The sequence below is a fragment of the Monodelphis domestica genome, chromosome 6, assembly GCF_027887165.1.
Source record: "Monodelphis domestica isolate mMonDom1 chromosome 6, mMonDom1.pri, whole genome shotgun sequence".
Lineage (NCBI taxonomy): Eukaryota > Metazoa > Chordata > Mammalia > Didelphimorphia > Didelphidae > Monodelphis > Monodelphis domestica.
In genome coordinates, this window is record NC_077232.1 from 33,977,353 (window position 1) to 33,994,057 (window position 16,705).

Genomic DNA, 16,705 nt, shown 5'->3' on the forward strand with positions numbered 1-16,705 from the left:
CTCCCTATTTACCCCCCTTATTTTCCCTGTAGTCTTTCTAAAATTAACCCCCACTCCCTCCCTCTCTTGTACTGCTTCCCTCCCTACCAGACCATTTGTTACCCTTCTACTCCCCTATAGGGTGCAAATCTATTCTCTGCCCCCCATGGATTGGATTGTTTTTCCCTCTTTGAGTCACTATCAAAGCATGTAAAAGTTGTGTATTTCCTGTCTCTGACCTCTTTACCCTTGCAATGTATTGATGTTCTCCCCCCTCCCACCATGAGCTTCTTTATGACATATAAATTTACGCCCATTTGTTTCTTTTCCCATTTCTTTTAATATTAACCTATTTTAAGCTCCAGTTATATATATATATATATATATGTGTGTGTGTGTGTGTGTGTGTGTGTGTGTGTGTATGTATACTCATGCGTATGTATTTTTGCATGCATATATCTATATACCTATTTATGTCTTGTCCTTTCATCCTATACAGTTTGTTGCTGTTCCCTCTACGTATACTTCTTTTTGCTGCCCAGCTAATAACAACAATTTTTAAGAGTTACCAATGACCTCTTTTCTTATAGGGATGCATATCATTTTAACTTATTGAGTCTCTTGAAAAAATTTTTTTTTGTTTTTCTTTTTTCCCCTCTTTTCTAATTAACTTTTGATGATTCTCTTGAGTTCTGTGCTTGGACATCAAATTTTCTGTTCAGGTCTGGTCTTTTCTTTCCAAATTCTTGAAATTCTTCTATTTTGTTGAATGACCATACTTTCTCCTGTAAGAATATAGTCAGTTTTGCTGGGTAGTTGATTCTTGGTTGTAGACCTAGTTCCCTTGCTTTCCGAAATATTGTATTCCATTCCTTTCTTTTTTTCAGTGTGGATGCAGCCAGATCCTGAGTTATCCTCACTGTGGTTCCTTGGTATCTGAATGACTTCTTCTTGGCAGCTTGTAATATCTTTTCTTTGGTCTTATAGTTCTTGAATTTGGCTATAAAATTCCTGGGTGTTGTCAGTTGGGGATTAAGTACAGGAGGTGATCTGTGGATTCTATCAATCTCTACTTTTCCTTCTTGTTCAAGGACTTCGGGGCAGTTTTCTTTAATAATTTCCTGTAATATAATGTCCAGGCTTTTTCTTTTGTCATGGTCTTTTGGTAGGCCAATAATTCTTAAATTGTCTCTCCTTGAACGATTTTCTAAATTCTCTGTTTTGTGAATGAGATGTTTCATGTTTTCCTCAATTTTTTCATTCTTTTGGTTTTGTTTTATAGTGTCCTGCTGCCTTGTGAGGTTGCTGGATTCTAGTTGTTTTATTCTGGTTCTTAAAGACTGGATTTCATCCTTAGTTTTTTGGTCGTCCTTTTCCTTTTGGTTGGATTTTCTTTGGAGGTCATCTTTCATCTTCTTCACCTCATCTTTCATTTGCTTTGCCTTGTCTTTCATCTCCTTTGCCTCATTTTCCAGCTGGTTGATTTTGGCTTTCAAGACAAACATTCTGTTTCCAGATGACTTATCTTAGTTTTTAAGTTCTTTTCCCAATTGTCTTCAGCCTCTCTTAATTGTGTTTTGAATTGCATTTTGAGTTCTTCCAAAGCCTGTATCCAATTCGCTGGGATTTCTGATTTTTCCTTTGCTGAGTCCTCCCCCTCTGTTTCATTTGCTCTTTGCTCATTACCTGTGCAGAAGCTGTCTATTGTAATTTCTTTCTTCTTTTTCTGTTGTTTGCTCGAGTTTACCCCTTCTTTGCTCCCCGTATTTGGCTTGCTCTTGCTCCTCTCATTTTGGTTTTGGGGCTGTCAGTCTCCCCTCTTGGATCTTTGTCAGATCTCTTGGTACAGTCTCTAGGGGAGGAATGTTAGCTTCCCTGTCCTCTGGAGGCTTTTGATTGGATTGAGTTCAATTGGGTTGGGCTGTATGTGGTATGAAGCACTGAGGCTCTGAAGACTCTTGGAAGGCTGGGCCGCCCAGGCTCTCTCCAGTTCTCTCCAGCTGCATCTCCACTGTCTGCAAGTGCCTTTGCCCACCTCCCTAAACTCTGAGGAGTTCTGATGGGATTAGTTCAACTGGATTGGTCTGGATGTGCCCGAGGCAAGGGTGAGACTGGAGCTGATGGAGGGACCCAGCCACAGCCCCTTTCTCCCTGGCTTCCTCCCCACTATCCAAGATGGATGCTCAGAGCCTGGCACCCCCGCTGCTCCCAAGGTAGACCCTACAAACCAGCACCTTTGCCCACTCAGAGGTTCCCGCTGCCACTGGGGGCTCAGCCCTCTGGGTTGTGGGGGAGGGGTCCTGGGTCCTTCGTTCTGCCTTCCCCTTAGCCCTGAGTATTCTCGGATTCCAGCTTTTGGGGGGTGTACCTTTTGATTTGAGTCCAGAAGGAGGGTTCCCCTCTTCTGTCCTGTTGTTCAGGTTGGGTTTCGGTGCCCTAGGAGCATTCAATCTGTATCGGGAAGGAAGGGTTTTCCACGAGGTCTGAACTTTTGCTGCTTGCTAAGCTGCCGTCTTGACCCTTATATGTTTTGTTAACTTGGCTCAGTTCATTATATATTTGAATAATGAGACCTTTATGAGAATAACATGTTTTTCCTCCAGTTTCCAGTTTTTCTTCTAATTCTGACCACATTAGTTTTGTTTATGCAAGAACTTTGTTCATACCATGTTTCTGAAAACCTAAATTTCATGGAATTTTAGGATAATTAATTCTGAAATAGAAAGAACCAACAGGTTTTTTAAATATTTTAATATCTAATCTAGAAATGAATATATGCATAATATAGATAATGAAATTTATGAAGATCCCATAGGGATTTGAATCTCTTTCTTCAAATTTCATTGTTTTCCCTATGTTATACTACAATATGATCATATATGTCTAACCACATATTTTGGGATATTCATGAGCTCTAAGTTGTACCTGCTTATATCTTATAAGATATAAATATATCTTGTTTCTTATTCTTATTTTTTTTGTTTAACTCTTTCTTCCCATCATTTCCAAAGAATTGAAAGATAATCTCTATGCAGGTAAATTGCAAATCTATATATCTATTCATAATTTCTATTCTGAGTTCAAATCTCTATATCAATAATTTTTTATTAAATAGTTTATAAATACCTGGCATTATTCTGAATAGTAGGGTTCCTCTTCCCACTCTACCACCCCACAGAAAAGAGACAAAACATTCCCCTACTCTCAATTTCAAATAGAAAATACATTAAAAATGCCTACATATTAGATATACACACATATTCATATATATTATATATACATATATAAATACACACTTAAGTAGAATGTTATACTTGAGAGTGACAAGCAGCTATAGGAAGGCAGAGGAAGAACCTCCAGTAGAAGATGGGATTTAAGCTGAATCTTGAAACAACACAGTGATACAAGGAGCTATTGCTAGTGCACTGAGTCAAGGGAGGAAGTATATGACACAGAGTGTAAATGAAGCAAAATAAATCTGCACAGTGACTCTGTCCAAAAATGCTGATTCCCCCCTAAATTACCCATTAAAATTGTTTTCCTGATTCTGGTCTTTTCATTCTGATTCAGTTCACACTGTAAAGAAGTCTAACTTGGATTCTCTGAAATTGCCTCTTTTGTTATAACTTATTATTTATATAAATTTTCTCCTCTAATAGAATACAATCTTCTGGAGGACAAGATCTGCCTTTCCTGATGTCTCCAGTTCCATAAACATGTATAATGGTGTGTAGGGCATTTGATAGCTCTCAGCTTCATTTAATCACTTAAAATTACATTTATTTATTCCTTTAAAAATATACCCTGCCCTTTACCACTTGTGGGGAGGGGCAGAGTATGATGGTTTGTTTCAGAATTAGTTCCCTTCCAACATAGCATCTGTCCTGTCAAATTCAAATTCAAATACTACATATATCCTTTCTCAGCTCCTGTTGGGCTGATTATGACTTTCTCCTTGGTATTTTTCTGGCTACAAATCCCCTTTCTGGAAGATCAAATAGCAAGTCACTCATTTTGCAACTTTCTACTCTCTTCTTCAGTATTTTAAAATTCTATATATAGTTATATTACTAAAAATATATATTAACAAATTTCTACATACATTTTCCAAAGTTATATCATCTAATTTATCTCCCTCCCTCCTTTTCCTTCCCAGTGATGACAGGAGATTTGATCTTGATTATATATATCAGTCTTGATTGAGAAAGTGCCCCAAGGTCTTCCCCCTTGTAGCATTATCTTTCACCGGACATTATGGGCAAAGGGGCAGAGCTTTGTTTTAGGAAGAACACTTTGCTGGGAGAATAGAGGATTGGCTTGAGTGGGGGAAGTTTTGAAGGGACCAGTTAGAAGTCTATTTTAATAGTCTGGGCAAGAGTTGTTAAAGGCAATTTCAAGGCTGAAGGCAGTGTTAACATAGAGAGAAGGAGACATTTATTACTGATGTTTTGACTGTGAAAATCACAAGGTCTTAACAACAGTTTAGAGATTGGTGTGACTGAGAATGAACAACTGAGGATAACACTGAGGTGGTAAGCTTGTATAGCCAGAGCTTAGCACAGTGCCCCACATATACTAAGTGCTTAAAACGCATTGATTGATTGACTGGTGTAAAATTTAAATTATATCTCTAATAATAAAAATATTATATTTTATGAGGTTTATTAAGGACCATTAGAAATCAAGGAGTAAAGAAGATACAAAATAAAAATCACGTGCCCATGGCTGATTAGCCCATTTAATATTCCCGCACTTAGCTTACCACCATACTTGCTACATCATTGCAAAGGAAGAGAGAGTAGGAGGCATTATTGCCATTAAATACCAATAATGTGATCTCACCAACCTGGAGACTCAGGAGAGATTACAAGGAATACTGGGAAATACCAAGGACACCTGGGGAATAAAGTCTAGAGTTCAAAATCTCCAGTTTTACACTGGCTGACTGTAACTGTTAGGACAGGGGTGCCCTCAAAAGTAAGAAAGATATTCAGAAGAAAGTAGAGTTTGGGGAATTATAGTAATTCTCCTTGGACATATTGAGTTTGGGATATCTATGGAATATCCACTTGAAGAAGTGTTCTAAAAAGCAGTAAGAGATGGGAGACTAGAGGTCAAGAGAAAAGGTAAGGTTATACAGATCGAGTTTGGAATATTGTATGAATCTAGAATGAATGTCAGAATGATGAAAATTGAAAATTTGGGACCTAATGATAAGTGAGATAGAATAGGTAAATAGGACCATTCCTAATATCCTTAGATGACCTCAAAAATTTAAGTGTGATTTGAAGGAAGAAGCAGCAAAGGATACTAAGAAAGACTTGTCAACCAAAAAGGGATCAGTGCCATAAAATCTTAAAGAGAAAGTATATAGGAAGAGAGATAGGAAGGGAAGAAAGGCAAACAGGAAAAGATGAGTCATTTTGATGACTGAAAAGGAGCCAAGAGGGTGGAGAAGCAGGAAGACATTTCTTCTAGAATTGTGCAGTAACGAGCCATAATACAAAGTCAGAAGATAGAAAAGTAGGCTGGAAGAATTAAAAAAATAATAATAATTTCTTTTAAAAAATGGTAGTGTAAGAGGGACACTCAAAACAGCATCAAGATAATGAAAGATTAGACTTAGAAAGATACGAATTCAAATCTAGCCTCAGATATTCACTATGGGAAGGATTGGATCATTAACAATTTAATTGATTTCAAACTTATTTCAAAGTTATCTAAATGAAACATATTTACATTTCTTCTAAGAGAAAATGTGTGTGCCCTCATATGTGTACCTGTGAACATATGTTTAATGTGTACAGAACATTGCCCTGAGCTACAAATTCAATCATTTTATCCAGAATGGAAATTTGACTAGTTCTGTTTGACTTATTCTGGATTATACCATACTGGCTTATTGGGATATTAATCAGTTCCTCCAGATAATTAAGTTTATATGCCTCTAGATCCTTTGTTTTAGCACAATGCAAAAGGGCCATCTCTAACCAGCCTGCATGTACCAACTATGCAAGTTCCTGTATTGCTGCTGAATGTGATCAAATATGCTCACACTGCCAAAAACAAAAACAAAAACCTGGGGCAAAAATCAAAGCAATGAAATTTTAACTTCTGTAGTCACTTAGTAAGTCAATAAGATGTCCTGATGCATGGTTTGAGATATATGTAAACAGAATTATTTTTTTTTGGAGCAGATTAGAAGGCAAGACAAAGCTTTTCAACATTGGCGCTTGGGGGCTCAGAAGAAAAATCCTCTATCTCAACTCTCCTTCCTGGTATTTTTTTCCCTAAGTGTGAATAGCATGCTTATGAATAAAGCATTTTCTAGCATCACCCTCTTATGAAAACATGTAAGCATTATCCACAGTTTGGGAGCGGGGAAGCTTTGGCACCAAAATGCTGCAATTGACCCAGGGTTTCAGTTGAACCATCAAGTGAATTGTCAAGCTGGGATGAGTAAAAGCCATTCTGTTTCTCTTGCAAGTATCTGAAAAAGAAATATTGAGAGATGTGGACTTGGAATCAATAAAGAATACATGAATTCAAATCTGACCTCAAACAGTTACTAGCTCTATGATCTGAGCAAGTAATTTACTTCTGCCTGCCTCAATTTATTTACTTGCAAAAAAGGGAATAATTATAGCATCTACTTTCACAAGGTTGCTGAGTGGAACAAATTAAGTTTGTAAAGCTCTTAGCACCAGGCAAAGCTAGTAGTAAATACTTGTTCTCTCTCTTTCTCTCCTTTTCCCCCTGCTGTGAAGGATGGTAACCAGGGAATGTCTGTGATGGTTTCATCTCTCTTACAATTATGATTCAGAATATACTTCCACAGACTGGAGAGAATGACTATTTCATAGGATCATAGACTTTGAGTTCTAAGGAATATCCGCTTTTATCTAAATCAGCCCCCTTAAATTACAGATGAAGACACTAAATCCTAGAGAAAGAAGAGAAGTAAAAAGAAGAGAGCAACTGGCAGAGCCATGATTGGTGCCCCAGACTTTGCTGATGCCACGTCCAAGGCACAGTGCCACGATTCGAGGCTGCTTCACTCGTAAAAGAAGCATGATAGGGTGATAGGAAGGAAGAGCATTTTTAAATATGAAGAGATAAAAAAGAGCTTGAGTGTCCTGATCAGGATCACACATGTAGGACATGACCACGTCAAGATTCCATCCCAATGGATGCCTTCTAATGTAAAATCGCATCACGACCATTTCTAGAAGACAAGCTACCTGGTCTCAAGGGAGTTGATTATAATACTGCTCAGACAATGTGGATCTTCAATAAATAATTAGAGATAATATAAAGCAATAATAAACCAGGTGACTCTTTGGGTCATTAATGTCATGCTGACTTTTAGCATTACTTTCAAAACTCTCACCAAAATAGATAGAGAAATCTAGTTGCCCTTTGATGTATACAAACCCATTCTGTAACCAAAGATCATGAAAAAGGAGAATGACCTAAAAGATGTGATGGAAAAAAAAGCTTTAATATGGGGCAGAGAGAGCATTGGATTCCTATCCATCACTAATGACTCTGTTTAAGCTCATCCATCCCTAAAAGATCCTTATCATCAGGGAAAGAAGTCTGAATTTATTTAACAAGTAAAGGGAAAGGGTAGCTAGATGACTTAGTGGATAGTCAGGTCTGGAGATAGGCGATACCAAGTTCAAATCTGGCCTCAGATACTTCCTACCTGTGTGACCTTGGATAAGTCATTTAACTCTAATCACCTAGCCTTTGCCACTTTTCTGACTTGGAACCTGTACCAGGTATTGATTATAAGATGGAAGGAATGGGTCTAAAATAAATAATAGGGAACCACTGAAGATTTTTGAGCAGTGGAGTAATAGAATGCATAAGAGAGTGAGTTTTGGCATTGGTAGAGAGGTTAGTTAGGAGCAGGGACAATGGGGAAGGCAAAAAGATCTCTGAGTATACTATTGTAATAGTCCAGGTGAAAAATCTTTTTGATCATGATAAAGGAGGGAAACATTAGGAATAAAATTAGGGGGCTGAGCATGAGGGGTGATAGCCAATCACTGGGGTTTGGTAGCTGGAAATTAGAGTCAAGGGATAGAGATGAGCCTCGGAGGTTAATGGTGATGGGTCACTGATACACATTTTATTTTATTTTATTTTGGCAAGGCAAGGACACACGAGCAGTTCTCAGAAATTAAATGCATCTTGATCTGTTGGACTGAAGCATCTAAAGGTTAGAAATAGGAAAAGCTCTAAAAAATTAAGGGAGGTTTTAGAATGCTGTCTTTTACCTCTTCCTCCACCTTCTTATATTAATTCAAACAAATTATAGCTTACTGCTGGCTATACCAGAGTGTGGTTTCCTTTACTATCCCTTTTTTATTCTCTAAAAATATGTGCTGCATTTGTTGGATAATTTGTCGTCCAATACTAGCAATATTTGTCTATGGTTACTGACTAATTTGATTCTGTTGAGCAATTCGTTTCTTTATGGTATAAATTTTGTGCTAAGAGATACTGAGTGCCAACTTTTGGGAGAAATATCACTTACATCAATTCCTGTGCCGGGGTATTTAACTTAATACATTATACATTTAGACTTAAGCCAATTGTGTGTGTGCGTGTGTGCGCACATGTAATAAAGATAAAAACATCGAAGTTTGGAACTAGGAAGAACCTTAGAGACAATCTTATCCCACACCCTTCCCCAAATTCTAAGAAATTCCGATAAATTCAAATAAATAAGCCTTTCCAAAGTTACTATGAAATTCAAGCAACCATGCAAGATGCTGATAATCTAAAGACAGAATCTGCTTTCAATATCCTGAATTAATCTATATTCTGCTTTGGTGGAGATTCTATTCTTCAGTCATTTTTAATTTTAATTTTTGTTTTTATTTTTATTTTCTTTTTTACCCTTATCATCTGACTACTATGTGTCAAAGTATTGTCTTAAGCACTTCACAAATCTCATCTCAGAAGGCAGAGAGTTTTGAGATAAAACATGGAGATCCTGAAAAAGTAATTTCTCCAATGTGGCTGGACACTAGAGATCATGAAAGTCAGTAAAAGATTTTAAATGCCAGGACTTGGTACTTTGAATTTTATCCTAGATGTGATGGAGAACAACTTTAGTATCCTGAGCAAGGATGTAGCAAGATCAGATATATTTTCTTGAGTTGAATTGTATACACACAAAGATGTACACATAAATACAGATGATGTGATGGTTGTTATGGTCAAAGACAAATCTGATCTTTTTTTTTGGTTGTTATTTTGTCAATTAGTGATGTATAACTCTTTGTGATCCCAGATAAGGGCTTTCTTGACAAAGAGACTGGAGTGGCTTGACATTTCCTCTTACAGCTTATTTTACAGATGAGTTAATGAAATCAAACGTGGTTAAGTGACTTGCCCAGAGTTGCACAATTAGTGTCTGAGACTGAATTTGAACTTCATTCCTCCTGATCCAGGATTTGGCACTCTGTCCCTTGTGCCTCCCTAGTCGTTTTCGCCCTTCTTACACAAGGTAGAATAAATTCGCTATCTGCTGTCTTGATGCCTTTTCCACCTGTCTGTGAGTGTTGTCTGAAATCCAAATCCAAATGCTGATGTGTTAAGAAATTGTTCTCTATTTAAAGAATCAGGGGGGTCCTTTGGAGGGGGATCAAAACAACCAAACCAATAAAAACTATGAACCTCAGAATTAAACTACCCAAATTCTTATCTTGTTCTTAGCTATGATACATGCCAGTTTTGAGACTTTGGGCTAATTATGTCATTCTTTTAGACACCGTTATATTCATTTCTAAAATGAGGTAATATCATTAAATAGACTCTAAGATCCTTTCTAACTGGAGCAGTATTTGTTCCCAATTTTCATCTTGGATGATAGATTTGGAGTCAGGAAAGAGTTTAATTTTTGAACCTAAGAGATCATTGTTATGGAGAAATGATACGAGTGAAACTCTTTCCAAAACTAGTTAATGTCTTCTGAGTAACATAAGACTTAGGGATTGCTTAGAATGCTAATGTTAAATGACTTGCCTAGGGTCTCATTGCCAGTTTTGGTTAGAAGACCATTCTTTTTTATTGGGGGGGGGGGCAAAACTTTACCCAAAGTACCATAGTGATTAGGAAAACCTAGGTTCAAAACTAGCCTCAAATTCTTATTTATCAATATAGTCTAATCTATACAATATAATACTTGGAGATTTCTCTTAAACCTTTCAGTCACAATTTCATTTACAATTGAATTGTATTCAATTAAAAGTAAAATAAGAATAACAATAATTCTTACCTTGCAATATTGTTGTCATAAATGAGATAACATATAGAAAAATGCAAAGCATTCTTTTATACATATAATGATAAGTATTTATATATAAATATATATACATATAATTATTTTAATATATAATATATTACAATATATACAAAATAGTAATTTTAAATAATTTTATATATCATATAATAATTAATATAAATATATTTGATGTTAATAAATATTTAATAAATAATTTAATTTATAATTAATTTAATTTAAAAATAATTAAATAAATAAATAAATATAAATATTATATATAATTGGTATAATCTAAAATTCACTTTCTACTCTAACCTTCTATACGCTAAGATCTCATTGAGTTCTATATTTCTCTGGTTATATGGAACTACAAATAGCCCCAGAGAAATATAACATGATAAATAACCATATCAGGTTTATACCTAAATGTGAGTTCATAAATCTGATGGTTTCCAAATGGCAGCTAACTGATGGGAGGTTTTAAGAGGAGGACAAGATCAGAGGAAGCATGAATCCATTTGCCCCTGGAATAGTAGTGTGACTATCTTAAGGAATAAGGATCCTTGAAGCTTCAGAGGAGTGTTCTGGGGACAAATGTGCCTCCATGTGTGATTTTGGCCAAGGATAGCACTAGATTGGGGAAATCCGATGGGTCTGGAATCAGGAGAATCATCTTACTGAGTTCAAATCTGGCCTCAGATACTTACTAGCTGTGTGACTGTAGGGAAGCCACTTAACCTTGTTTCTCTTCGTTTCTTCATCCATAAAATAATCTGGAAGAGGAAATGGAAAATGGCTCCTGCATCTTTGCCAAGAAAATCCCCCAACAGGGTAAAAAAAAACTGGCTGTGCCTGAAAATGACCAAAGAACAGCAAAGATTTAAAATGCTCCTTTTGGCCTCTACTTCACTAGATGTCTGGATTTAAAGGTCACCTTTGGCCAAGCTACTCAAGGACCATAACAGCTTGTTATTATATTCAAGAGGGATTCTCTTTAGTCTGACTCCATAATATCAAACTTGAGATCAGAACCCGAAGACCTGAGTTCATATCCTGAATCACCTTACTAGCTAGATGATCTTCATCTAGGTATACATACAGATTAAAAACATTTTTGGACCTGAGACCAGGCTGAATTCAGGCTCTTTTGCTCTAGTTATTAAGAATAAAACTTTATAAAATATAATATTTAGTTATTGATTATTAACTTAAAAACCCACAGGATTTACTGTTATGGGCTTCAGTTATCTCATCAGTGAAATGAGTGGGTTGGAAAAAATCTTTCTAGTCATTCCCTTTTCTAAAAACTTAGTCAACTAAAATAACTCTCTGATTAATCTAGACCCTCTGATGGTTAGGACGAGCAGAATTCTTGGCACTGATTCCAAGGAACAGGCTTTGAATTGAAATGGATTAAAGGAGGTAGTGACGATGCAAAATAAGGACATCTGTCCTGAGTCTCAGCAAGGTTAACACTTGTCTAAGGTGACTTCTTGGGTCAGGGATATTTTCAGGAGCTCTTTTATGTCTCAGGCAGGTATATTTGTATTAAACAAGAACACAGAAAGAGAAGAAAGTGTATTTTTTTCTGAACCACTTTTCCATGCAAATATCATTCCTATAAATAGCATCTTATGCCCTCTGCTGGACTCCAAAGCAAGTACAATTTTGTATATTATTAACTCTTCTTGGTCATTCAAAGATCATAGATTTGTGGTTGTCGTATTCATTAAGCTCATGTTATTTAAACCTTCTATTTTTATTTTTTATTATTTTATTTTTTGAAAATTTTATTTAATAAGTCAATTTAGAAGATTATTCTTTGGTTACAAGAATCATATTCTCCCCCCCCAACCCCTTCCCCATAACAGACACACAATTCTACTATAATTCTTCTATTTTATAGATGAGGAAACTGACTCCAAGAGTTGGGAAATCTCTTGCTGATGGGCATTCCGTCAGAAACAAAGCAACAATTGAAAAACAGACCTATTCAGTTCAGTTATAAAGTTCTTTGTCATCAACTACTCTGCCCATAATCCTAGATCCACCTTTCTTTTGAACTAAAAGCATCAAATTCAAATGTAATATCATAATATTCACAGGAAGCCATAAAACATTTGTCAGTCTTCTTCCTCTTCCCTCTTCTCTTTCTCCTCCTTTTCCTTAAATATGCAATAAAATCTTTTTTTTCTGTTATTTACTCAACAAATATTTTTTGGATCTACTGCAGGGTACAAAATATTGTAGTAGGCATGACCTCAAAAGAGGCAAAGGTCTAATGGAAAAAATATTGGCTCTGCAGCCAGAGAGCCTGACACATGATGAGTAAGATAGAAGATTAGACAATTATTTTTTATCCATATAACTTCTCAAACCACCCCCAAATAAAAACTATAGTCAAAAGATAAAGGAACTTGAGCTAGTTCTATTGGCTAGGACGACCAAAGAAGAATGCTTTTTTAAAATAAAACTAGCTAAATAAACATTTTTTTAGAAATACAAGCAAATCTGACTAGAATATTTGCTCCTTGATAACATGGGGCAGCAGAAATACAAGTGGGGTAATTTCAATGCAGTAGATACAGACAACAACAGAGTGGCAGCAGGGAGATGAGTAAGAATCTTCTTTCTAAAAGTGCCCAAGGAAACAGGGATGAAGGTTGCAGTAACAGGGAAGGGGAAGACATGGTCCATTGTGGAAAGATCTGATGACACTCTGCTTGCAGAAGACTCAGTAACTTTTGTGGGATGATCTTACAAAATGGTAGGATATGTGAAAATGTGAAAATAAAGAGGAAAGTGTACTAAGGCCAGCATTGAGGGAAAAGTGATCCCTGTGGTGTCTCAGGAGGAGATGAACCAGCAGGAAAGAGTGTGAAGAAGAAGGGAGCAGGAGGCAAGGAAGGATGCCTTGCTTTGTCCATGTCCATGTAAGATGAGGACTTTGAACCAAGTCTTTTCTGGGGAATTTGGTGCTTGATAAGACTATCATCTCACCTTGGGAAGAAGGGCATTTGGAACTCCTGAGGGCAACAAGCACCAGGGAGAGAGGAAAGCATTGGAACTTGGAGGAAGATTAGGGAACACTGAGGAAACTTGTGCAGAGTAGGACGATATCAATCACTGGAGAGCTGCACAATTAGGAACATGTGTGTGGAGGAAGGTATGACCATGGAAAAGTGTCCTCTTTGTCACCTCAAGAAATTCTCTTTTTTTTCTGGGAGTGAGGCACAAAGGAAAAGGAGAGTCTATGGGATAGATCCTACAAGTTGGTGGCAGAAATTGCCTAGAGGGGAGAATCCAGAATGGATACTTGGAAATTTTGATTGCATGAAGAATACAGGTAACAGAGTGAGACTAGACAATTTTTAAGGTCATTAATTTGAGACTGGAGGTCTAGAGTAGTGAGAAAGAGAAGATGAATAATGAAGGGAGTGATAGAAGTCTTCTTTGGAAAGGTACACAGAAAGAAATGAAAAATAATTCATAGGATTATTATATGGGAGGCAAAGCAGGTGAAATGTACTTGACTCACTGAAAGACAAATGGAAGGAGGGATTAAATAATCAGATAAAATCAGGAAAGAAATAAAAGAACTAACAAGCAAAATCCTAAAAAGAAAGAGAATAAGAAACTAGAGAGGTGATCAAGTATGAGGGAAAGATACCTAGTAAGATTATATGCACATTAAAAGAAAAAAAAAAGATTAAGCTAAAATAACAACAGGAATATACTACTGTGTTTACAATAGAAGGCAGAAAACATTACAACTTAAAGACAAATGGAGGAAAATATAAATCTAACTCTCATAACTTTAAAAGTGGATAGATTAAACAATCCAATAAAACAAAAGAGAATAACAGATTGGATAAGAAAATAAAACTCCACAATCTGTTGCTTAAAAGAAACACATTGAAAAAAAAAAGACACACAAAATAAAACTAAGCAGATAGGAACAAAATGACTATGCATCAAGTGAATGTAAAAAATCAGGAGTTGCAATCATGTTATTTGTCAAAGCAAAAACAAATATAAAGAAATAAAAGTGGATAAGGAAAGAAACTATATTATGCTGAAAGGAACTAGAGGCCATAAACTTATATTAGTAATAAATATACAGGCTACAAATGTCTTATTGTCCAAATTCACAAAAGAAACACTAACTGAATGCCAAGAAAACAGTATAAGGCAATAGTGACAAAAAATTCCAAGTTGTCTCTCTCAATTTTGCGTAAATCTAATACTTAGATAAAGAAAAGGGAAAACAGATCTGAGTAAATTTCCAAAGAGCTGAAAGTTCTATAGCATCTTCTAAATGGGGGAGCAAAAACATATACAAGATTCTGAGGAATACACAGAACGTTTACAAAAAAATTGATCACGTACAAAGATATTGCAAAGCAACATTAGAAGGTAGAAATAATTATTATAACCTTCATAGATCATAATGCAATAAAATTCATTGATTCAAGCACTACAAAAAAGACACAAACCCCAAAATATTATGTGATTTTGTGAAAAAATGACAATGATGAAGCAACATAAAACAATTTCTGTAACACAACTAAAGTAGACTTCAAAAGAAAAAAAATGTACCTTCATAAAAGTAATTTAATCAAATAGGGAAAAATTGTTAATTAAGAAATCCTACCTCTGTCACGTATGAACTTGGGCAAGTCATTTAATCTTTTAAGTTTTGGTTTCCTTGTATATAAAGTGAAAATGTTGGAGTAGAAGGCTTATAAATCTTATATTAACAAAATATCAGAAGTTGTCTTGGAGGTCATCTATTCCCAATTTTGTGTGAATTAAAATCATCAGGACAACATCATATATTCTTTTTATTCCTTGGTTAAAGGGGTACCTATGTGACTTATCTAATCAAATAATTCTACTTGAAGATTGTTGTGATTGTTAGGAAATTGTGCCTTATATTGAGCCTTTAGTTAAATCTAAGTCACAAGAAATGGTAAAAATAAAACTGTCTATGATAAGCATGAAATCAATAAAGATCAAACTGTCCAAATACCTCTTTCATGGGAAAACTTATAGAGAGCTCTCCAGGCTTCCTGCAGGAGGAAAGGCTTAACCATACAGAATTAAAGGAAACCTGAAGAAAATCTGCTGTTCCGCAGGGAGAAAATAGTAGTAACTCACTCAGTGAAGGAAACAAGATTAAAGCAATAACTAAATTTGTGTTTTCAGCTCCAAATTATTTATTAGGTACTAGACAGTGGCTCAACATAGCCCTTTAGGTTATCTCCTTAGCTGAGGCTTGCAATGGAGAACAGATTGCTGCTACAGAAATAAAAGCAACACTTAATACATTTAATACATTTTTCCTTCATTCACAAACACAGATGCCCAAGTGCATGAGTGCAGGCACCCACAGGGACACTTTTAAAGACAAGAAATGACTTAATGTAATTAATACATGAAGTCAATTGTTCTACCAATAGTCCATTTAATATGCATCTCTACTTTTTATTTTTTTTTGGCCTTGATAATTTTGATGACAAATTTCATTGCTCATTTCCTACCAGCTGCACTCCTTAGACTTGGATTCCACCACCATCATGTTCCCAGGAAACCTCTTCAATACTAAATTCTTCATCCTTTAAAATTGCATCAGCTTTGATACTGACTCCTCTTCAGCACCCTCTGCCCTGTTGATTGGAGGGTTAGAGGGTGAATCAAAGAGCTCCTCTCAAAGCCTCCATTTAAAGAGAGCCAAATCATCATTTCCCACAAGCTGCAATCTTGGACTCTCCTTGACCCCTCTTTGTAACTTCTCCAACACTCTCTCTCTCTCTCTCTCTCTCTCTCTCTCTCTCTCTCTCTCTCTCTCTCTCTCTCTCTCTCTCCCCCTCTCTCTCCCCCTCTCTCTTTCTCTATCTGTCTGTCTGTCTGTCTGTCACTCCCGTGTTCTCTCCTCCCATCTTGTCTTTCTTCTTTTAGATTTTCAGCTCCATGGGGCAGGTTTGTCCTTTTTCTTACTTATATCCCTAGCACTTAGCAGAGCAATCAGCTGACAGTAGGAACTTAAACATTTATTGACCAACTATCATGGGATAAAGTAAAATGTGAAATTAAAACAAGAGAGGTGATTTAATGTTGATTCAGGTAACTTTACAAAAGTACCCCAAGGCATCTAAAAGTGTAAGTTGAGGAACAGTTACTGAACTATATTGATGGGAGGGATTCTCTACACTCGTAAAATTACAAGTTCTGTTTTAAAAAATATAAAGTCACTGGGGAAATTATATTACTAATTTGCCATTACAATTGATTATAATATGATGTCCCTACATTGTGGGAATTAAAAAATACAATTTTGCAGAGTCTCTGCCATTTTGTAATCATGGGAATCTCCCATTTTGGAACCCTCTCCAACCATGTCAAATATGATGTCTGTGACTTAGA